The following is a 23,982-nucleotide window of genomic DNA, read 5'->3' on the forward strand; positions in this document are numbered from 1 at the left end:
AGATAGAAATGCAAATATCAGATTTTCTATTTTCGAAAGCAAAATAACAGTTGAAATTCTCAAACCAAGGTCCAGGTGAATAAACATCAAGTTTCCACTTTCCAATGCACCTCTATAGTTATATCTTTCAAATATACACTGGAGATTCAATCTTCTCAAGCACGATTACTGCCAAGCTCTCAAGCTAGAAATGTGGATCTCAGATTTTGTATCATCCAAAGCACAATAAAATTTGAAATTCTAATACGAGATACATGAATATTGGGTTTTCAATTTCCAAAGCACCATTGAATACCACAATCTCATAATTCATTCTTCCAAATCATGATCAAAGTTAAATTTTCAAACTACAAATGTCAATTGCAGAAGCACAATTATAGCAAAATGTGAGGATGGGCATAAGTTTTTAAATGGAGATAAGATCCAATTTATCCTTAAACCAAGTGAATCAAGTAGTGGACTCAAGATCTAACTTGGTTACAGATGCAACCGTGGACTTTTTCTTAGATATATGTGTTCTTTAGGGTTTTTGTTTGAAACTAGAGTAAAATGTTGCATTCAACTGAGTTAGTAAATCTAGACAAATGATAATTTATTTACTAAAAATTATTGTTTACTTAAATGTTAGTATGAAAGTTAATAGATTAAAATGAAATAATATTTATTTGTAAAGTTTTATGTATTCACATTTGTATTTGCGCCCTTTCAATTTGGAGATTAAGAAAATGAGTTTGCATTATAGTTAAGGGATGATTTGTAGTGTTAGCATTTTATATCATATTTGAGTTATTATCTGGATTAAATGCATTGGTGTATATGTTTAATCTTAAGGCAAAATAATTTTTTAAACTAATCCTAAAATTTTGCCAAAGATTATGAATATGGAGCGCTCATTCGAAAAAAGGGGTCCTATAAAAGAAAATTGATTGAGCCCATCACAAGTGAATAAAATCAAGTCTATGAAATTTAAAATTTAGAAATATTTATTAAAACTTTAATAATAATGAAATCCAAAAAACAATACAAACATCTAATTGATTACAATGTGTGGAGAACTAAATACAATAGTACATTGCTTTTGGCAGTGGTAAATAATAAAGTGGAATTAATTGTGATCATACTATATTTAATACGTCAGTCATATTTTGGCTTAGCACGTCTTCAATAAATTTAATAATATTCATACCGTGGTGAATCTGGGTTAGATTAACAAACCATGCATGGTCACTAAACTTAATCTTTTACTTGGCAATGTTATGCGGCGGAATCCAAAACTCTTTTATTGTAGTTAAAACATTTCTTGAAAAGATTTTGAGCAAAGATAAATATTCATCATCTTCACAAACCCTACCACCAGCATAATTCTTTGACTGCATATTTGGAAGTGATTTTCTCAGACTGGTTGATAGGTTTTTGATATATCGTCCGCTTTGAAATTGTCAGTCTTGTGATACTCATTTTTGAGGCTAAGTTAGTGATGTTGAAGACTTTCCGCGTGGGTTTCCAATTTGGTGCATGATAATAGAAGCCAGAGCTTATGGAAGGTAAAATGATCAATTTTTTTTAGTGGTTTATTATGAAGAATAAGTATCATTTTCTTGTCGGTTGTTGCTCAATCTTTTTGTTTGTACATGTGACTTCTCCTCGCATATCTTTTGTGAGAGGTCGAAGAATTTAAGGAACACAGACAAGTTTTTGGTTTTCACTTCACCGTGATTTTGGGTATTGATAGAAGATGTATCTCATTTTTTTAAAGAAAGCCAAGGTTTGCTTGCTGACATTATCTCAAGTATAAATTAGGACTTTCAAGATTGTGATTTTTTTTTTTTTTTAGTTAAAATGTTATTTGTCGGTTTTCTTTTTTCACTCTAATCTAAAAAATGAAGTATTGAAAAGATCTTAGTAACAGATGGTTTGAAAAGAAACTTGTTTGGTTTCTTCAGTTGCTCAACAGTTAAAAACATAGTTGTTCATTTTTTGTTTTATGAAGTTGTTATTTATCATCTTCTTCTAGAATATGGGCCTCTCCTTGAACAAGCCCAACCACTTCCTCTTGACTTTCCACCATCTATTTGGGCTTCTAGACCATGATCCTCTTTATCCAATGTTTTGAATCTTTATTGGATTTTAGAGGATTGTGCCTGGTATAGTGCCTTGATTTCTTACGTGTAAAGAACAGAAAGAGAAATGTTTCATACTTAATAGCTTGAATCTATTTCCCCAGTTTAGAAACTAACTCAATAGAAGTAAGAAGATCAATGGAATGAACAATATTAACATATATCATTGCATACAACAATTGGTTCCTCATAAGTGTGTCATAATATCAATAGAAAGAAGCTTGCCAAAAGAGCTTACTATCCTACTAAACACATCCTCATGTTAATATTTGAGAGGAATCCCTGAGAGATTAACCAAACATGAACAACATTTAAAAAACCATCTGATAAATCTAACTTAAGAATCCATTTTTTAAGTGCCAAGGAAGCTTTATCAATAACCTAGGGCCCTTGATGTAAAATGTTCGTGAAGTACCCAACACAAGAGAAATTAAAAGAAAAGATTCATTTGGGCATAGTAAAGACCACAATTTGCCCCTTAAGCTTTGATCATTTTTGGCAGAACATCCCTCACAATATCAATATTGGGTTTAGGACCTAGGAACATTCCCACTAGAGAAAGAACCATGACTAAGATACTATGGTCAATAACATGGTCAAGTACAAAGATGATAAAGTTTGTTTTCCTCAAATTTGAAATATTGTGAGTAGGGGGACCTAAATTTCTCTATAGGTTTAACCCCAAAGAGATAAGCCCATTGTCTAACCTTATCATTATCTACCTACCTTACCCTAGATGAGGAGAGAATCTCCTTCCGAGGACAACAAGTGTGTTATTGGGGAGAGTGGGAATAAAATTTTGACACATAAGAGAATGGTCTAAGGGTTTAGTCACACCAAGGGGAAGATCTATAGTTAACTTACCTTCTAGGTACACCTAGGCCCCTAGCCCAAGATAGAAATTTTACAGGTCTTCGTCCTCTGAATTTGCACTCATTTGTCCTATGCCTAATCATTTTTCCTGAAGACCCATATTCTGAACCACACCAACCACATTAGTCAGAGATCCGAGTTTCATCACCTAAAACACTTTCTAGTATGCTTTGTGCTCTATCATTCCTTAACAATATTTTAGGAATTGTTGATAAAAGTGGACATAAAAATATTTCTTTAATTTTATTATTGCTTTAACCACACAAATCCAAATGGTGGTGTTGCACAAGATGTGACAATTTGTTAGTTATTAGATTACCTTTGTAGGTGCAAAGATATATTTGCGTTTACAAATTTGACCTCAACCTCCAATCTTGCCTTAACCTCCAAATTTGTAGGTGCAAAGATATACTGAGAAGATGCAAGGAAAGCATATAGATTGATTGTATTTGATGAACTCCTTATGTGCAATCTATTATGCGCTCCTCTCTATTCCACCTCAGAAAATAAATTCACTTCCAATCTAGACGATGTTTTATGGACTGGCTTCCCTACGAGAATGTTTTTTTCTGACTGGCTTCCTAACAAGAATAGCTTTTTCTGATGGCAGCTTCTGTCAAAATAAAAATAAAATAATTAATACAAATAAATAGACAAGCAAAATTTGCTTTCCACTCAAAATCAATTGTTTGCGTATTACCTTGAGTCCAGAAATGCAATTCTGTACCCATGAATATCCATGCAAACGGACTTCAATTGTCAGACTTTTCAACCCTTGCCACTCGCCCTCTAAAAAACCTTCTACATTCTCCAGCTTTTCACAACTAGTAACCTTCAATTGCTTCAGATGATGTTGATGTGCAAGGCTTGTCAACGATGTCAACCCTTCACAGTCTTTCACTTCAAACACTTTAAGCGCTGTTAGCCCTGATATTGATATTGTTTTTAATTTAGGACAGTCCCCCACTCTAAGATATTGAAGACCTGTTAGAGAAGATAGCCCTGATACTGATATTGTTTCCAATTCGGGAAAATTTTCCAGTGTAAGAGACTGAAGTCTGGGACAAAACTCTCCACTCACTAGCAGCTTTTCAATTTCACCTAATCCCCTGAAATGAATGGTCTCAAGGTTAGTCATACGGCTTGAATCTCTTCCTCTGCTTAGATTCAAACTCCTTTCTCTGTAGAAAACGCTACCATTTGATAGCAATCGCAATGATCTAAGAGTACTAAGCTGTTTAATTACTTCTAGGAGGGATGTAATATCAGTCAACTCAAAAGAATCTGTAAAATCAGTCTCCTCAGAAGAATCCTCTATTTTTTCAAGGATAAACCAGCCTCGACATAATTTAAAATAACCTCTACAAAATCAGGCATCTCAGAAGAATCCTCTGTAAAATCAATCCTTTCAATCTCCTCATACTTTGAATAGTCCTCTATAAAATCAGTCTTCTCAAAAGAATCCTCTATTTCCAATTCTTCCAAATGACTGAACATTCCTATTAAATCTGGAAGCTTTCCCAACCGGCTACAGTCCATAATTCTTAGCTTTCTCAACTCGAAACTAACCTGCCATTCACGGTTGCTCTGAAAAATAAATTAATTATCAGAAGTAGAAAACCCTGGATAAACTAAGTGTTCTTATATGACTTATTTACAGCAAAAGAATGGTGAAATACCTGGGTATTGGTCTACAACTGTTGACGAAAAGCTCTCCACAAATCTGTCATGTTGAGAACTGATAAATAATGCAATTTTCGCAGAGGAACCCATAGAGGAATTTCTTTTGAGTGGCCATGTTTTAAAAATCGAAAATCGAGTCCCAGGAGATCAGTCTCAGCAGAACCATTTGAATTCCCAATAAAATAAGTAATTTCCGTGTTGGACGAATCCCAGAATGAATGGAAACACCTGCCTTTTGTTTCTCTCAGGATGTGGCGAAATCCTTTTTCTTCCTGCGTGCAAGGATCAGGGTTAATTGTGCAGTCACCTCAAAAAATTTGAAAATAAATTGATTGAATTTTTTTCTCAAAAAGCTTTTTAAACAATTTTTTTTTAAAACAGCAAAGCAGGAGCACACCAGAGATCTAAGAATGTCTGGTCTCCAGAGACGAGGAGGGCCCAACTCGTCTGCTATCTGCCTTCCCAGATCGCGGAGGTGATCGTGCATTTCAAATCTACCATAACTCACTACCTCAACCAAGCACTTGTCTTGCAGGGTCTGAACTGCATGTTCACCGCTCCAACCGAACGCTCGCCAAAACGATTTAGCCATACTTAAATTAGCTCTGTAATTTTTATTAAATAGACAAGCAATATCTATAAAGATCTGTTTCTCCTCTGAATCCAGACCATCAAAGCTAATTTTAAGCCTTCGCATTATATCCTTGGGCTGAATTTTCTTCACTTTTTCAATTTCAAACTCCCAATAACGCTCATTCCTACCTTTCAGATGCGCACCCAAAACTTTCAGAGAGAGGGGCAAACCTCCACAGAATTACAGGAAGCTTTCAACCAATTTCTCATATGTAACGGGGGGATCCAGTAGACGAAAGGCATGGCTACAGAAGAGATCTTTGGCCTGGACCCTGTTCAGTCCCTTCATCTTATAACGGATATCTGCATCCGTTAACATACTTTGGTCTCGGGTTGTAATAATTACAAGGCTTCCAGAGCGCATACCTTGAGGTAACAGGGCATCTAACTGGTCTAAATGATCGACATCATCTAGGACTATAAGAAAACTCAATTGCCTAGCTCTTCCAAGACGTTGTTTCAGCTCTCCAATTCCATGGTCCACACTACTAATGTTTGGACCTTCAATCTTTAGAAGATCTTTCAAGAGCTGACTCTGCAAGCAGCGCAATTCACCTCTGGCATGTGATTCTCTGACATCAAACAGGAAAGATGATCCATGGTAGGCTGAACTCTTATTGTTAAAGAATTCTTTTGCAAGGGTTGTCTTGCCAGACCCTCCAAGTCCATAGATCCCTGCTATCGTGACCTTGTCTACAGTTTTGGCTCTTTTGTTCCTCCTTGTCTCTGAAAAGCTACTTTCAAAATCTTCAACAATTTCAGCAAGTCCAACAGGATATTTCGCAACATCAAGCAGTATTTTATTTTTTCTCTGTTGCACCTCTTGTAGCACACGGGAAACAATATTTTCACACAAATTGCTGAAGTCCAAATCAGTTTTATTTATAGTGAGTCGTCACACTACAGTAAAATTAATGTCATGATTTGAAACAAAAAAAAAGAAAACCAAGATAAATGGGTGCAGTAATCTTACTCTAGATGCGAGAAAGGGCTAAGTTCATAACCAGATATGTCTGCAGCGGATTGGATGGCCCTTTTTTCATTCATCGAGTTTTTCAAGATACCTGCCTTTGCTTTGATAATCAGAAAATGCCTTCGAATACTGAGACTTGGGGTTCTCGGTGTGACGAATCTCCCAGGGTTCCACATCATACAAAATTGGAATAAACAAAGTGTCAGTCTGTTCCAACATAAGAACAAGCTCGTCTAAACACCAAGAGGACTCTGCATATCCTCTTGAGAAAATGGCAATTTGCACAAGAGATGAGCTGATAGCATTTCGAATGGCAAAAGTGATGGAATCTCCCACTTGTATCTCTGGACGGTCTAGAAATGCCCTGCACCCTTTTTCTCGAAAAAGCTTATACAAGTGTTTAGCTAGGGTTTCCTTGACATCAGGGCCCCGGTGGCTGATGAAAGCGTCATATAACTTGGGAGATGCAATTGAATTAGAAGAAGAGGAAGCCATGAAAGCATAACAACAATTGCAAATTGCTTGAAGTTTTCTAAAGCAGTGTTACCAGCGCTCGATTTAACGGGGGATAAAACAATATCTGATAATTTGTAAAGAGTGGTAAGTAAATGCCAAGGATTAGCAGGGAAGTGAGGAGTATTGCAGGGCCAAGAGCAAAAGAATATTGAGCTGGATACACCAACAGCAAAGAAAAAGCAAAATAGTTTTGGGACCACAAGCAAAAGAATTGTGTCCATTATTGAAGACAACAATGGAGAGCATCTTGAAAATTTGGCTTTCTCAAAAGCAAAACAAAACCTTTTATTTTCATTCAACACTTGAATAAAATCCAACGATCAATCGTCCCTATTTATCTAAGGACATGGACGACCATTCCAACACGCACAACTGTAGAATTTTAAAAATCAAATCAGAGGAAAGGGATGAGAAACTTCAGGGCAAGAAAAGAGAAGGCGACTTAGTTGACTTCCAAAGCTTTTTAAAAGGCAATTAAAAGTTGGTGATCTGAAGTTCAACTTCCTGGCGAGTGCAAATGTCTTTTTCGACTGCTATAAAGAGTGTTTCTGGTGTCGGTCGGATATTTCGTAGCAGGTGGTAATGCAATTCGTGGAAATGGGAAGCACAGGAATTTACTCATTCGTAAATGAGATGCCCAGCGTCATTTTGTACGTCACGCAAAATCTGACGTCTTTAACTTGCAGGAGTGGTGCATGATTTGTAGTTACGCGTTTAGGGTTAAAATTATGAGCAAGAAATTACTCCATCCCTGGAGGTGACTCAACGTAAAGAATAAAAGTTCACTCCTCTTTTTTCAGTATTATTAGTCTTATGGGCAGAGACTAAAGTTTTCACCTGCTTATTTCTAATTAATCTATGCTTTGAAAATTGTGTCACAAATTTATAAGCTATGGTCCTCTCAAATAATTCAATTAAAACATAAATTTATATTTTTATTGCTATTTGATGATTGACTCTGGCCAATTTTATCAATAGTCTTTTTTATTTTTAGGTTAACAAATTGAGAAAAAAAAATAAGAGTCCACCTATCTATGAGTCATGGACAGATGGGATTGTTAAAATGGTTCAGCTGGCTGTGTGCATGCTTCTGTTGTGTGGCATCCTTCCCTTATATTATTTAGATTTGTAATTCTATAATCGTAATTAATAGTTATATGGAATTGTTCATATAGAAGGCACCTTCTTGCCCTACAAGATTTGTACTTGAAACCATTCTCTTAAAATATAGATTCACCTGTTTGACATAATTTTAGGCCAGATAAAATGTTGTGCTTATTAATAACTGCTGACTGACACCAAGGTATATATTAATGGTAGATAAAATGTTGTGCTTATTAATAGCTGCTGACTGACACCAAGGTATATATTAATGGTAGATGAATTTTACATCGGAAATGGAAAATGATTCTTTTATAAACTTCAATTTGTGAATGGTTGTCAAAAAGATTTGTTTTGTATTGGAAATGAAAGTTGATTCTTTTATAATTCAGAATATGAATGGTTGTTTAAAAAATCTGCAATATATGATACCCATCATACATAAAGAGTCAAACTGGACACAAACAAGATGTGAACTTTCTCTTTTCAAAATATAAACTCCACAGAATTGACCGAGTTTTTAAATCACATAAAATGGTGCTTACTTCATAACTGCTCACTGATAGCTATATATGCATTAATTGTATTTCCATTTTTTAAAGGGCTCTGAATCCGTCTTCACTACTTTCATGTCTAATATTCTGCAACTGACACCAGCAAGTACCTACCACTTTGATTTTAGTTATACCAGTCAATTCGCTGATGCCAATCAAGACTCTGCTATTTTATGAGTTATTAGTCCCTGCCTTTATAAAGGCAGAGACTATTGTTTTCATGCTAATTATAACCGATTAATTCTCCTTCGAAACTTTGCAAACAATAATATATCGTATGGTTGACAGTGTTTAATATTTCTAATTTTTACGTCAGACCAAATTTTCCCATTTTCCTATTGGTTGATATGAATTTCCTGAGGGTTTTTGGATATTTTTAATTTAAATTAAGAAGGAAAAAATCATCAAAGTACAGTCGTAGTGCACATGAATTAAATGCGTCTGGCAACCGCAGAGGGAAGAAATAGGAGCGAAATAAATGCGACATTTTCAATTAACCTACCTGTAGCATTAGTTGGTGCTTAGATGCAGGTTGCATGGAGGGTGAGAGTTGGTGTCAGAAGGTAAGACTTTGCCCTTTTTAAAATTTCTTCTTGTTGTTATTTTGTCAGTGCCATGAACGATTCTCCCCATTTAAATAGCTGGAGTCACCTGCAATTTTCTCTTTCTATTTAGTTGACATGCTTTGCTATATTCATATGAAGGGTTTCTGTTTCAATAGCAATGGTTTTTCTATTTTTTCCCCTTTGTGCGTCAGGATAGAAATACATGTTTTTTTCCTCTATTTGGTCACTTCAGCAATCTCCTCTATCTTTGGCTCACTGGAACTGATCACAAGTAATGCAACGTGGTCATTGTTCAAGCTTCAAAAAACTTGTATCTCTTCCTGTGATAATTTTGGGTTGGGAGTGTAGATCTTATTTTGCTTATATTTCCCAAAATCTATTCATATTCTTAACTGATAAGGGTTTTAAAATTTTTTTATCTTTGTTATAAAAATTTATCTTTGTTAATGCTCTAGCATTTACAAAATTAAGGCTTCTTATCCGTTCCAATTGTCAAGCCGCAGACTCTGTAAAACCAGAAACCCTGTTACTTCATTTAAACAAAATTGTGCCTGGGCATGAACCCTACATCTGTATCTGCTTCTGCAGCACTATAGCATGCAGATGGCTACAGATCTCGATATGTTGTAGGGTCCACTGCTATTGACTTCTTAAATGTCTGCTCCGCAAGAACCAGTATTGAATGCCCGCCTTCAGAATCAATTTTTTGGTTAGATCTGCCACCATTTTTGGGTCCTCATTCCAATTCACATCAATGATCTTTTGAATAAACAACAAAGTAACGATGCCATTCGGACTAGCCTTGATAGGCGAAAATTGGTGTTCATACGAATGGCCCAAAACAATAAGCAAATGAAGTTGGATAGAACACAACTTCGTAGGGTAAACTTTTGATTTCTGCTCAGAGGTCAATAAAAGTCACGTGTTAAAGATAATCGGCAATAAACTGTTCTATTATGAAAAAATATAGATTCTCAGCTTACTGCTAAAGAGTGCAATAAATCAGAATCTTGCTATGTCTAACTGAATTAATTAATTAATCACATCACGTTTACGATTTAGCACTCCCTCCAAAACTTAACATTGTTTCCACCCATGCAAAAGGCAGGGACTCCTGCTCCCCAGAGCCCTTGTTTTGTTACATTTCAAATTAAATGTGTATTAAGTAGAGTTGGCTGTTCCGAAAGTCAACTAGTATAGGTAATTAAACAAGGATGGTTTAGGGCAGGCCTAGATATCGATGGTTGTATGGGCTGTTTTTTCACTTTTCCACCTTATATGACAGTTTGGAAATTTATTGGCATGTATCAAGTGTTAGGTTATATTTTTATTTTTATAATTCTCTTTGCTTGGTCATATATTGGAGTTAAATTATTTATTGTGATACTCAAAGCTCTGAGTATGTTGTTCTTGTTTCTATCATTTAAACAAATTAAATTGCCTTTCTGAATGGTAGAAATAAAATTGAGGGTAACAATAAACTTTTCATTTCCAAATTGTAAAATAAATGCTTGAATCAAACTACTTAATTAGCAATTTGGTCTAAGAAGAAGATGATGTGTGCTTCTTGAAAGAAGGCATTTCAAGAAGCAATCTTGGAGGTACTTTGATTATTTTGATTTGTCTATGATGCATCAAGGTGGGCTCCCCATGACTAGTATGTTGGAAAATTTCAGAAATAATGTGAAGGCCTAGATGACCATCATAAGATTTTAGCATAGAGGCCAAAAAAATACTATAGGAAATGTTGTTGACATATATAGTTTTATACCATTTATGTACATTGTCCAAATTTTAAATAAAAAATATTTTAAGAATCTTACATAAAGATGTAGTTTGTTATTATTAGACATTGAGAATAAGTTTTGAAAAAATGGAAACACTAAAAATATATAGATATCACATAGTGAAAAATATACAAAATAATCTGACATATTTCCTTTCCTTATTACAATTCCCTCAAAATATGAAAGAAAAAATTAGAAAATACACTACAAAGAAATAAATTATAAAATAAGTAAACCATTGATTTCTTTGAAAAATTGAACAAAGATTATTAAGAGAAAAATAAAAAAATAACTTATAGACAGAGATATTACAAAATCCTAACAAAAGCATATTTTTTTCACAAAATCTTAGATGCCTTATACAAAAAATCCTAACCATATTTGTCCTCATGTAGTGTTCAAATGACTCAATCTTTATCCCCAAGAATTGGATTCATCAAGTCCCAAAGTAGTATTAAGCATATGGGTCTCAATTAAAAATAGGGCAGTTGTAATTTGATGTTCTAGGTTAAGTCGGTATTAAAGATGAGGGAAATGTATTTGGAAGGAATAGTGAAAGCAGTTGAAGAGAAGGGAAGTTATATATACAATGATGAACATGTGTGAGGAAAGCTTCGAAGAAAGGCAAATATCAAAACATGCATAAACATAAAATAAAATCTTGAATGACGTAGATCACCAAAACCCAAGTCAGCTCTAAATATTTAGGTTATAAAGAGTGGACATAAATATGGATCATTCCATACATAAATATGGATCATTCCATATTTAGTAGATTCATAATGAAGTTAGGAATCCTAGACCTTTTAAGTTATGACTATTTTGAACAGCCTTTGGGATGAAAATATATTTGATTGTGGAGTTAATATGTAGGTCACAATTGGATGAAAAAAGATCATTTCCCACCATCTCCATGATTGCTATCTTCACTTGATTTATTAGGAGATTCTATTTCTTCTCAATTCTCTTTGTAATTATGATATGTTCTTCAAAAGCTAATTTTTTTTTTCCTTTTTTATACTTGGATCTATAAAGGTAGCTATTGGAAAGACATAAAGTGAGTGAAAATCAATAATATTCAAGTGGGATATCAATTTTTTCTTTACAAAAATATTCTAAGATTGATTCATACAAATGCTTGCCTTTAGGAATTTCTATTTTAGAGATTGAAAATGTTGAAAATTATTTCAGTTATCATCTTTTGCACTCTTTAGAAATCAATAGATTTAACCATATCTATTTTAATTTTTCATGATTACATGCCCATTGCCTGATAAAATTTTAGATGTATTTAACTAGTTTATGAACAAAAGCAACTTTTAAAAGTCATATAATAAAATCATTAGAATTAGAGGAAAAGAATGATATTGAGAAGAAGAAGTGGAAACTAGAAATGAAAAGGATAATCAAGATAATCGAAAAGGAAGGCAGAATCAATCAATTAGGAGAATACTATCGCAGGTATGAGGTCGAAGACCAACAATTTTAAACATTTAATCATTAGCTATGAATTAGAAAAATATATTTGGTTCATAGTTTTCAAGTCTAAAAATTGTGGTACAAATAATTAGCCAATAGGCTATTATAAGTGGGCATTTCACCAAAAACCCATCTACTCAAACCAAATACCATTGATTTTTTTAGCCTTAGTTAAAAACTACTCATTGAATAGTAAATGAAGATCCTTGTGCAATCTCATATAAAATCAACTGCATTAAAGATAGAAAGTGTTAAAACAACCCTAAATAAAATAAAATGGCATAAAAACAACTGTTGCAATCTAAAATGAACTTGCACTACAAATGGATTGTGGAAATATGATATTGGTAAAATTGCACGCATGTCTATGAGGACAATCACAACTTAAACATATATTTGTCTTGGTAGACATGCATGTAAAATTAACAATATCAGATTTCCATAATCCATTCGTAGTGCAAGTTCATTTTGGATTTGATTGTGTGTGTTTTTTAGAATCATGGTTTCAGATCACTTTGCGTAATCCATCATCCGCCGGATGAGAGTGTAGGATGCATGCAAAATGTCGTATCATAGGCAAGACATGTGAACTGTTTTATAGAATGCCTGAAAAAAATTTACACCTTGTTGGTGGAAATTTCCACTTTCATTGGTCAAAATTTCCACCAACGTTTGGGTTTTTTTGACCTTTGTTGGTGGAAATTTCCACCAACGCTTAAATTTTTTTCGACCTTTGTTGGTGGAAATTTCCACCAACATCTAAATTTTTTTCTACCTTTGTTGGTCGAAATTTCCACCAACACTTAAATTTTTTTCTACCTTTATTGGTCGAAATTTCCACCAATGCCTCAAATTTTTTCCATCTTTGTTGGTCAAAATTTCCACCTTCATTGGTCAAAATTTCCACTAATGCCTAAATTTTTTTTTGCCTTCGTTGAAAATTCCACCAACGTGCAAATTTTTTTCTACCTTTGCTGGTCGAAATTTTGACCAATTCTTGCATGACCTTAGACAATGGCTTCTTGGGTTTTTGACAAACAGATTGGTCGAACTTTCGACCAACTAGTGAGTTGGTCAAAATTTCGACCAAAAAAAATCGACCAATGGGTTGGTCGAATTTGGTCAAAATTTGGTCAACAATTGGGTCGAAAATTCGACCATTAAAGGTCGAAAATTGAACCCAAATGTACTAGTGATACAAGCCACTATGTAGCACTTGTTTAATGATATAGTCCATCTACAATTTTTTGTATTGAAATCAAAGCTCTTCCTTCTTCCTTTTTATTTAGTAGGACTCTAAACCCCTTTTTTACTTGGATGGATAATGCACTAATACCTTCCATATTATGATGGGAGAGTAAAACTGTAATAATCCTTTCACTTCTATCTCGGATGGATATGGGTCCAATATATGTGGAAGAGTATCTAGGAGATGCAAGGAAAGCATAACATCTTCAACATCTAATTTAGAAGGAATAAGAGGTTTGTATTCGAATCTAATTTCTTCAGCCTCCAAGGAGTCTTCAGAATAGAAAAGTTTACTATAGTAATCAGCAAAAGCCAAAGAAATACAAACAAGATTAGAAACTTCTTGATTATTAATAACAAGCTTGTCAATAGATTCTTTAATCTGTTTTTGCTTGAGAAAATTAAAGAAAAATTTAGACCCTTGATCACCATGCTGGATCCAATTAATCCTAGAATGGAGTCTAGCTCCATGAATTTTAGTCTACTGATGCTTGCTAAAGGCATCCTTAGCAGCAATAGCTTGGTTCAAAAGATCTACATTAGAAGGGTCAGCCTAAACATTAAACTTAGTAGTTTGAAGGTTAGAGCAGAGCAACTGTTCAGTGAATCTGTAGTCCTTGGCACACTTTTGGCCAATGGTTTGCAAGAAAGCTTTCCAAGTCAGGAGATTAGCCTTCCACTTGTCATTCATGAGAGAGTCCTTCATGTTAAAGAAGTTGATGTTCTTGATAAGATGCAAGGCACATAGAACATCATCATCATGCAATAGCTTAGTATTCAGCAAGAATTTGGAAGAGGTAGGTTTATGATGAATAGGATCAAAATTAATGTTGATATGGGTGAACATAGGACAACGATCAGACAGGGTGGTGGCAAAAACCAAAACAATACTACCATTACTATTAGGAAGAAAAGAAAAAATGTCTTTATTGCCATAAAAGTGGTCTAATCTGGAATAGATCCTAGATCGACCTTGCTAGAAATTGCACCAAGTGTGTTAGATTCCAGGATGAGAGTCTTTAATGTTAGCTAGGGGTTCAAACAAATTTTTTGAGGTAATAAACTTAGACCAATGCAGATACTCATAATCCTTCCATTTGAACGGGTTCCCACCAATTTTATCCTTTTAGGACTCAATCATATTGAAGTCTCCTCCAAAAAACCAAGGAATATCAGGGAGACTGGATAGCCAATTCCAGAGGGAGATTCTATCCTTAGTATCATTAGGAGTGTAAATAGAGCAAAAACCAATTTGTTTATTATTAATATTCATAGTAAACCAGATAGCCCTTTGACAGCGGGAAACACCATTATTAGTTATGAGCTTCCCCCACTTGGGATTAGCAAGGACAACAATTCCACCTTTACCCCTAACATGGCTAGAGTAAAACTTAATGGCAACCTTCCAAATAAAATTAAGGTTGATATCAAGCAAGAAACTAGTAGCTTTAATTTCTTGCATCATAAACAAATCAACAAAGTTAAAAGAATTTAAAACATGCTTAACAACATATTTTCTATTCGGAGACTCAAGCCCCCAAACATTCCAGGATAAGCAATTCATTGAGACACATTGCAAGGGGTTTGGGATGTATCTTCAACAGTCATGCTGGGACAACAAGGAGCATCCCCAAGATTCTTATTAGCAAAATTGTTTTTGGACCTTGGTGGCCTCCCATGCCTACTAGTGGAAATGGAGTCTAATTTAGGATACTCATCAAGGATTGATGACTCCATATCCGTATTGAGATCAAAGAGAACAGATCCAAAAGTAGGAATGACTTTGAAAATATAACCATCCTCAATTTCCTTAAACACCTTTGGTGGAGCTTTTGGCGGATTCAAGGCAGGCTTGACTGCTTCAATGGAAGAAGCAGGATGCTCAATCGGGACAACACTTAGCGGGGGATTTAATATGGGAGGAGAATCTGGATTAACATAATTGGATTTAGGGTTAATCAAAGTAATCCCTCTCCTCTTTTTCCTATTTCTAACAGGAGTAAATCCATCATCTAATTCAGGCCCTGACATAGTCTCTGGAGGGGGAGATAAATTCAAGTTAAGAGCAAAGACAACTTGGTTAAAATTTGAGGAAATAGGAGCCTTCATAGTAGGTTGACCATCAGATTTAGAAGCAACTAGGGGGTTAACCGGCAAAGGGGACTTGGGAGGGGGATTATTGGTATTGGAAGACTTAGCAGAAGGCTTATTAAGGATGGGACAATCTCTACGCCGATGACCCTCCTTCCTGCACAAAAAACAAGCATTCAAGCCCGCTAAAATTTCAATAGGACAAACAAAATCTTCATAAGCACATTAATATTAATTTCAGACGAAATTTCTTTGCCAAGAAGGAGTGATAAGAACCCTAGCATCCATATGTGGAACTAATCTAATAGTTTCATCCATCCTGATAATTTTGCCCAAATTTCCCAATAGCTGTGGCAAAAAATGCAAAAGAAATGGTGGTAAATTTTTTACAAGAATCCACCTGGGCACCGAGAGGGCCAAAACTTCCTCATGGATGGCCTAAGGGGTCCAAGCCAATGCTCGGAAGGACGTCGACCCAACCATCCAATATTGCTTTTTCAGAACCTCTTGTTGAGCTTCATGGTTAGCGAAAAAGATAACAAAAATCCCTTTTGAAGTTGTCTAGAAAATGTTATGTGAAACCCTAGTTTGGTATTCTAGAAATTATGAAACCGATCATCCATAAACTTGCGTGGAGGGCATTTTTTCAATTTCAATGACAACAAAAAAGATTGCAGTGTCTTTAAGCCTACCTTTCTCTTTAGTAATTTCGGCAACCATCTCAAAATTAGGAATTAAAGAAAAATGAGCCGAGGAAGCCAAAGGGCTCTTATCATCCTTGGCAATCTCATAGTTGTTAGGGCCAGCAACAACAAACCTCGCATGTTAATGAATACCATCTGCTGAATTGGACACTGCCTTTGAGAAAGGTTTAGGTTGAAAGAATTGCTAGCGATCGAAAGAGGAATACCATTAATGTGTGCAGAAGCATTAGCTGAAGGAGGAGGTATGGGGAGCTACTTGGAAGTAAAAGCATCACTTGGAGCGCTGGGAGAAGAACAACCACCATTGACAGTCGTACGTGCGAGGACATCCAGATGTCCACTACCGTCGACCCCAAACTTTTCCTTTGCCACCATGCCAGTAGCGAGCAAGATCAGAGACCTAGCTCTTGCGTTGGACGTAGAGATAGAAAACAGCGAAAAAATGGAGTGAAAAAGAGCAGAGCCAAATCGCCAAATTCCAACTTTGAAAATTATTGCATTTGCAGTTTTTACATTGATTCGACAATTTTTTGCATATAGAAACGCTGGTTTGTGTTTTCGTTTGCAATCGCACCCAAAAAACCTCAAGAATCTTTCAAAATTTCATAGGGCAGAAATTTGCATTCACAGGGTAGAAATTCGCATTCGTCGTAAAAATTTTTTTTCTAAAAGCATACTAATCAAAATAATTATAATTTAATTTACTACATCTAAAAATATTTGTATTTCCTTTTATCTCGATTTATTTAGTTTTTTACTAACAAAGCTTTTTATTTTAATTTCTTAAAAAATAGATGATTTATATCTCCAAATATTATAATTTAAATAGATATTTTATGTAGTATTTATTAAATTATTTTAAAAATTATATTCTATTTATAATAAGTTTTAAACTTTTGACATGTAAATGGTTCTCAAATTTAACTTAAAAGAGTAAAAGTTAACATTAACACGCTCACACCATTCCACTCCCCCATTCTACCATTGTAGAATGCCTATTGGCATTAATTAGAAATATTCAATTAGGTTAAAAACAAAAAATGAAAATTTATAGTAAAAATATAAAATACTATAATTAAAATTTAGTCAAATGACTTTTACTTCCTAAAAATAATTAAAATGATTATTTGTTAATCAAACTAGGAAATGATACCCAAAAAAAATTTCATTTTTGCAAATATTATAGTTCTCAAGGCTAACTTGAGAGCATTATATTTTACATATGCAAAAGAGATATGCAATAATAAATGAGTCTTCAATAATGCTTCAAACACTAATACATCTATACAAGCCACTATATAGAACTTGTTTAATGATATAGTGTATCTACAATTCTTTGTATTAATATCAAAGCTCTGCGTTCTTCCTTTTTATTTAGTAGGACTCTAAACCCCTTTTTAACTTGGATGGATGTTGTGCTAATACCTTCCATATCATGATGGGGAAGTAAAACTGTAATGATCCTTTCACTTCCATCTCGGATGGATATGGGTCCAATATATGCCTCAGAGTAAGTAGGAGAAGCAAGGAAAGCATATATAGTGATTGCATTTGATGAGCTCCTCATGTGCAATCTCTGATGCGCTCCTCTCTGCATCTCAACAACTGCTTCGATGCCGGCCACCTCAGAAAATAAATTGACTTCCAGTCTAGACGATGCTGTATTGACTGGCTCCCCTGAAAGAATGGTTTTTTCTGATGGCAGCATCTGAAACATTTAATATGCCAAAATAAAAATAAAATAATTAATACAAATAAGTAAACAAACAAATTTGTATTCTAGTCAAAATTAATTGTTTGCGTATTACCTTGAGTCCATAAATGCAATTCCGTACCCATGAATATCCATGCTTAGGGACTTCAATTGTCAGACTGTTCAACCCTTGCCACTCGCCCTCTTCAAAACCTTCTACCTTCTCCAGCTGTCCACAACGAGTAACCCCGAATTGCTTCAGATGACGTTGATGTGCAAGGCCTGTCAATGATCTCAACCCTTCACAGTCTTCTACTTCAAACACTTTAAGCGCTGCTAGCCCTGATACTGATATTGTTTCCAATTTGGGAAAATTTTCCACTGTAAGAGACTGAAGTCTGGGACAAAACTCTCCACTCACTACCAAATTTTCAATTTTATGTAATCCCCTGAAATAAATGGTTTCAAGGCCATTAATACTGCTTGAATATCTTCCTCTGCTTAGATTCAAACTCCTCCTTCTGTAGAAAACACTGCCATTTGACAGGAATCGCAATGATCTAAGAGTACTAAGTTGTTTGATTGATTCTAGGAGGGATTCTAAATCAATCTCATAAGAATCAGTTCGGGATTCTTGTTGGATGTCAAGTGCAGCTATCATGTTGCAATGCATTGCCTCTGAAGAATACTCCTTTCTCATTCGTAGCTCAAAAGAATCCTTCTCTATAACATCAAAATTAATACCCTCTGTAAAATCAAAATTAATCCACTCAGGCATTGTCTCTGTAAAATCAAAATTAATCTTCTCACGCATTGCCTCTAAATAACTCTCTGAAGAATTACTCAATGCCTCTAAAGAATCCTCTAAAGAACTATTTGAAGAATTACTCAATGCCTCTAAAGAACTCTTTGAAGAATTACTCAATGCCTCTAAAGAATCCTCTAAAGAACTATTTGAAGAATTACTCAATGCCTCTAAAGAACTCTTTGAAGAATTACTCAATGCCTCTAAAGAATCCTCTAAAGAATACTCTACCATATTCTTCAAAGAATACTCCTTTAAAGAATACTCCTTTACCAGAAAAGAACTACCAAATGCCTCAAAATAATCCTCAAAAGAATACTCCTTTACCACAAAAGAATCTTCTGTAAAATTAGTCTCCTCACCACAATCCTCTATTTCCAATTCTTCTAAATGACTGAACATTCCTACTAAATCTGGAAGCTTTTCCAACCGGGGACAGCGTATAATTCTTAGCTTTCTCAACTCGAAACTGACCTGCCATTCACGGTTGCTCTGAATCATGAATTAATTATCAAAAGTAGAAAACCTTGGATAAAACTAAGTGTTCTTATATGACTTATTTGCAGGAAAAGAATGGTGAAATACCGGGGTATTCGTCTCCAACTGTTGACGAAAAGTGTTCCACAAATCTCTCACGTTGAGGACTGATAAATAATGCAACTTTCGTAGAGGAACCCATGGAGGAATTTCTTTTGAGTCGCCATGTTTTAAAAATCGAAAATCGAGTCCCAGGAGGTCAGTCTCAGCAGAACCATTTGAACTCCCAATAAAATAAGTGATCTCCGTGTTGGATGAATCCCAGAACGAATGGAAACACCTGCCTTTTGTTTCTGTCAGGATTTGCTGAAATCCTTTTTCTTCCTGCGTGCAAGGATCGGGGTTAATTGAAAAAAATATTGATTGAATTTTTTTTTCAAAAAGCTTTTTAAACAATTATTTTTAAAATAAAACAGTAAAGAAGGAGCACACCAGAGATCTAAGAATGTCTGATTTCCAGAGGCGAGGAGGGCCCAACTCATCTGCCATTTGTCTTCCCAGATCCCGGAGGTGATCGTGCATTTCAAATCTGCCATAACTCACTACCTCAACCAAACACTTGTCTTGCAGGGTCTGAACTGCATGTTCACTGCTCCAACCGGACGCTCGCCAACACGATTTAGCCATACTTAAATTAGCTCTGTAATTTTTATTGAATAGACAAGCAATATCTATAAAGATCTGTTTCTCCTCTGAATCCAGACCATCAAAGCTAATTTTAAGGCTTCGCATTATATCCTTAGGCTGAATTTTCTTTACTTTTTCCAATTCAATCTCCCAATAATGCTCATACCTACCTTTCAGATGCGCACCCAAAACTTTCAGAGAGAGGGGCAAACCTCCACAGAATTGCAGGAAGCTTTCAACCAATTTCTCATATGTAACAGCGGGATCCAGTCTACAAAAGCATGGCTACAGAAGAGATCTTTGGCCTGAACCCTGTTCAGTGCCTTCATCTTATAACGGATATCTGCATCCATTAACATACTTTGGTCTCGGGTTGTAATAATTACAAGGCTTCCAGAGCTGAGCATATCTTGAGGTAACAGGGCATCTAACTGGTCTAAATGATCGACATCATCGAGGACTATAAGAAAACTCAATTGCCTAGCTCTTCCAAGACTCTGTTTCAGCTTTCCAATTCCATGGTCCACACTACTAATGTTTTGACCTTCAATCTTTAGATCTTTCAAGAGCTGACTCTGCAAGCAGTGCAATTCACCTCTGGCATGTGATTCTCTGACATCAAACAGGAAAGATGATCCATGGTAGGCTGAACTCTTATTGTTAAAGAATTCTTTTGCAAGGGTCGTCTTACCAGATCCCCCAAGTCCATCGACCCCTGCTATCGTGACCTTGTCCACAATTTTGGCTCTTTTGTTCCTCCTTGTCTCTGAAAAGCTACTTTCAAAATCTTCAACAATTTCAGCAAGTCCAACAGGATATTTCGCAACATCGAGCAGTATTTTATTTTTTCTCTGTTGCACCTCTTGTAGCACACGGGAAACAATATTTTCACACAGATTGCTGAAATCCAAAATCAGTTTTATTTATAGTGAGTCGTCACACTGAAGTAAAATTAATGTCATGATTTGGAGAAAAAATTTAAAAAAACAAGATAAATGTGCGCAGTTATCTTACCCTAGATGTGAGGAAGGGCTATCATGTTGAAAGCCAGATATGTCTGCAGCGGATTGGATGGCCTTTTTCCATTCATTGAGTTTATCAAGGTACCTGCCTTTGCTTTGATGATCAGAAAATGCCTTCGAATACCGAGACTTGAGGTTGTCGGTGTGACGAAGCTCCCAGGGTTCCACATCATAGAAGACAGGAATAAATACAGCATCAGTCTGTTCCAACATAAGAACAAGCTCATCTAAACACCAACAGGACTCTGCATATCCTCCGGAGAAAATGGCAATTTGGACAAGAGACGAGCAAATGGCATTGCGAATGGCAAAAGTGATGGAATCCCCCACTTGTATCTCTGGACGGTCTAGAAATGCCGTACACCCTCTTTCATGAAGAAGGTCATACAAGTGTTTAGCAAGGGTTTCCTTGACATCAGAGCCTCGGTGGCTGATGAAAGCGTCATATAACTTGGGAGATGCAATTGAATTAGAAGAAGAGGAAGCCATGAATGCAAGATAACAATTGCAAATTGCTTGAGATTTCTAAAGCAGTGTTACCAGCGCTCGATTTAATGGGGGATAAACAATATCTGATATTTGTAAAGAGTGGCGTGTAAATGCCAAGGATTAGCAGGGAAGTAGGGAATATTGCAGGGCCAAGAGCAAAAGAATATTGAGCTGAATACACCAACAGCAAAGAAAAAGCAAAATAGTTTTGGGACCACAAGCAAGAGAATTGTGTCCATTATAGAAGACAATAATGGAGAGCATCTTGAAAATTTGGCTTTCTCAAAAGCAAAACAAAACCTTTTATTTTCATTCAACACTTGAGTAAAATCCAACGATCAATCGTCCCTATTTATCCAAGGACATGGACGACCATTCCAACACGCACAACTGTAGAATTTTAAAAATCAAGTCAGAGGAAAGGGATGAGAAACTTCAGGGCAAGAAAAGTGAAGGCGACTTAGTTGACTTCCAAAGCTTTTTAAAAGGCAATTAAAAGTTGGTGATCTGAAGTTCAACTTCCTGGCGAGTGCAAATCTCTTTTTCGACTGCTATAAACAGTGTTTTTGGTGTCGGTCCGATATTTCGTAGCAGGTAGTAATGCAATTCGTGGAAATGGGAAGCACAGGAATTTACTCATTCGTAGAGGAGATGCCCTCCGTCATTTTGTACGTCACGCAAAATCTGACGTCTTTAACTCGCAGGACTGGTGCATGATTTGTAGTTACGCGTTTAGGGTTAAAATTATGAGCAAGAAATTACTTCATCCCTGGAGGCGACTCAACCTAAAGAATAAAAGTTCACTCCTCTTTTTGCAATATTATTAGTCCTATAGCCAGAGACTAAGAGACTAAAGTTTTCACCTGTTTATCTCCAATTAATCTATGTCTTGAAAATTGTGTCACAAATTTATAAGCTATGGTCCTCTCAAATAATTCGATTGAAACATAAATTTATATTTTTATTGCTATATGATGATTGACTCTAGCCAATTTTATCAGTAGTCTTTTTTATTTTTAGGTTAACAAATTGAGGAAAAAAAAGTAAGAGTCCACCTATCTATGAATCATCAACAGATGGGATCATTAAAATGGTTCACTTGGCTGTATGCATGCTTCTGTTGCATGGTATCCTTCCCTTATATTATTTAGATTTGTAATTCTATAATCATAATGAATAGTTATCAGGTGTAGAAGGCATATCATCTGCAAGCAACCTCCCGTGTCATTTTGGATAAGCATCTAGATCCCCTCTTGGTCTACTAAAATAAATGTTCTCCCATTTTATTCCTCTTCAATTTATCTTCACCCAAATGAATGTCTTCTAACTTTGGCAGATCACCATCTATTGAGAGAATTTTCAGCGACTGCATGCTGATAAAAGGGAAGGTATCCATGTGGTATAGCTATTTTTTTCATTCAAAAGGTTTCATGCTAATTTGTAATTCTTTATTTTTAAATATAGTTGCAGGAATAGCGAGTACCTTCTACATTTGTAACTGCCCATAAGCACAGATGCAAGCGATTATTGGACTTTTGTTGGTACCAAAATCTCTTTCACTTGTGAATTCGTAGATAGTTGATATATGTCGGTTTACTTCATATACTTAAATGACTCAATTCATTGTTACCATTATTCTTTACAGCTAATGCTATTAGTATTTTTCAAGGGCATGACTTATAGTTTGACCTCTTCAATTTATAGATTTCTTAATGAGGTTGCCTTACTTGTGCTTCAAAAATTTAGGCAATTATATTTTTGACAAAGACGCACCTCCGTTATGCTTGAATATAGATACATACCATGTTCCAAAGCTTCTAATGTGTCATAAGTCGAGCATGTTGGCAGACATTGCTAATATTATCTTGTATACAGAGGCTCTACATGTAAATTATCAATGCTAGTTATTGCCTGTTTAGCAGATGGAAAGGGACACACCTTTGAATTTATGCCATTTACATTATTCGTGAATTCTTGTTAATATGCTTTTGTCTTCCTAACATTTGGGTTGTGCTCTTCATACCACCTACTATTGTTAGGATTGTGGCTTCGTGAATATTCATGTTATTCTCTTACCCCTATTCATGGGATCTGGGAACACTATTCATTTTAGTATTCCGGCTTCTATTTGGATTGATGAGGTGACTTTCATCTAGAATTTGAGAAATTCATAGTTTGTATATGGGGTGCCCCTTCTCTTGTCTCTTTATGTCACACTCTTCCTATATTCTAATATTATATTGACATGAGGTTATTTCTTTAATTAAAAGGATTCTAAACTGTAACTAATGTTTTCCTAAATGAAAACTCATCTTGTTGCCTCTTACTAGCATTGTCAACAACAAGGTTGCCATCTTCCCTTTCAATAGCATCTAATGCCATGGGATTCTTCAAAAATCTCAGTTTGTGTATATTTAGTTACAATTGCATCATCTGCTATAACTATATTGATCTGTCATCATGTTTCATTGGGAAATGTCC

General features: G+C 35.4%; 1 long non-coding RNA gene and 2 pseudogenes across 3 annotated transcripts; 1 reads left to right on the forward strand and 2 right to left on the reverse strand.

Annotated features, from left to right (window-relative positions):
- The first annotated feature begins 1,276 nt into the window (after nucleotides 1-1,276).
- LOC149551540 (uncharacterized) lies at nucleotides 1,277-23,169 on the forward strand. Its single transcript, XR_016352770.1, has 3 exons — nucleotides 1,277-1,544; nucleotides 8,908-9,016; nucleotides 19,393-23,169. It is a non-coding gene; the product is annotated as an uncharacterized LOC149551540 (long non-coding RNA).
- On the reverse strand, nucleotides 3,212-7,086 carry LOC149551541 (disease resistance protein Roq1-like; annotated as a pseudogene). Its single transcript, XR_016352769.1, has 6 exons — nucleotides 6,283-7,086; nucleotides 5,074-6,169; nucleotides 4,673-4,948; nucleotides 4,444-4,562; nucleotides 3,694-4,264; nucleotides 3,212-3,606 (listed from the first exon to the last, which is right to left on the reverse strand). The product of XR_016352769.1 is annotated as a disease resistance protein Roq1-like (transcript).
- On the reverse strand, nucleotides 17,476-21,501 carry LOC149551542 (TMV resistance protein N-like; annotated as a pseudogene). Its single transcript, XR_016352768.1, has 5 exons — nucleotides 21,005-21,501; nucleotides 19,796-20,890; nucleotides 19,412-19,687; nucleotides 18,137-19,300; nucleotides 17,476-18,036 (listed from the first exon to the last, which is right to left on the reverse strand). The product of XR_016352768.1 is annotated as a TMV resistance protein N-like (transcript).
- Nucleotides 23,170-23,982: the final 813 nt, after the last annotated feature.

This window comes from Cupressus sempervirens, chromosome 6 (genome assembly GCF_028749045.1).
Source record: "Cupressus sempervirens isolate cs-2001-9-10 chromosome 6, ASM2874904v1, whole genome shotgun sequence".
Lineage (NCBI taxonomy): Eukaryota > Viridiplantae > Streptophyta > Pinopsida > Cupressales > Cupressaceae > Cupressus > Cupressus sempervirens.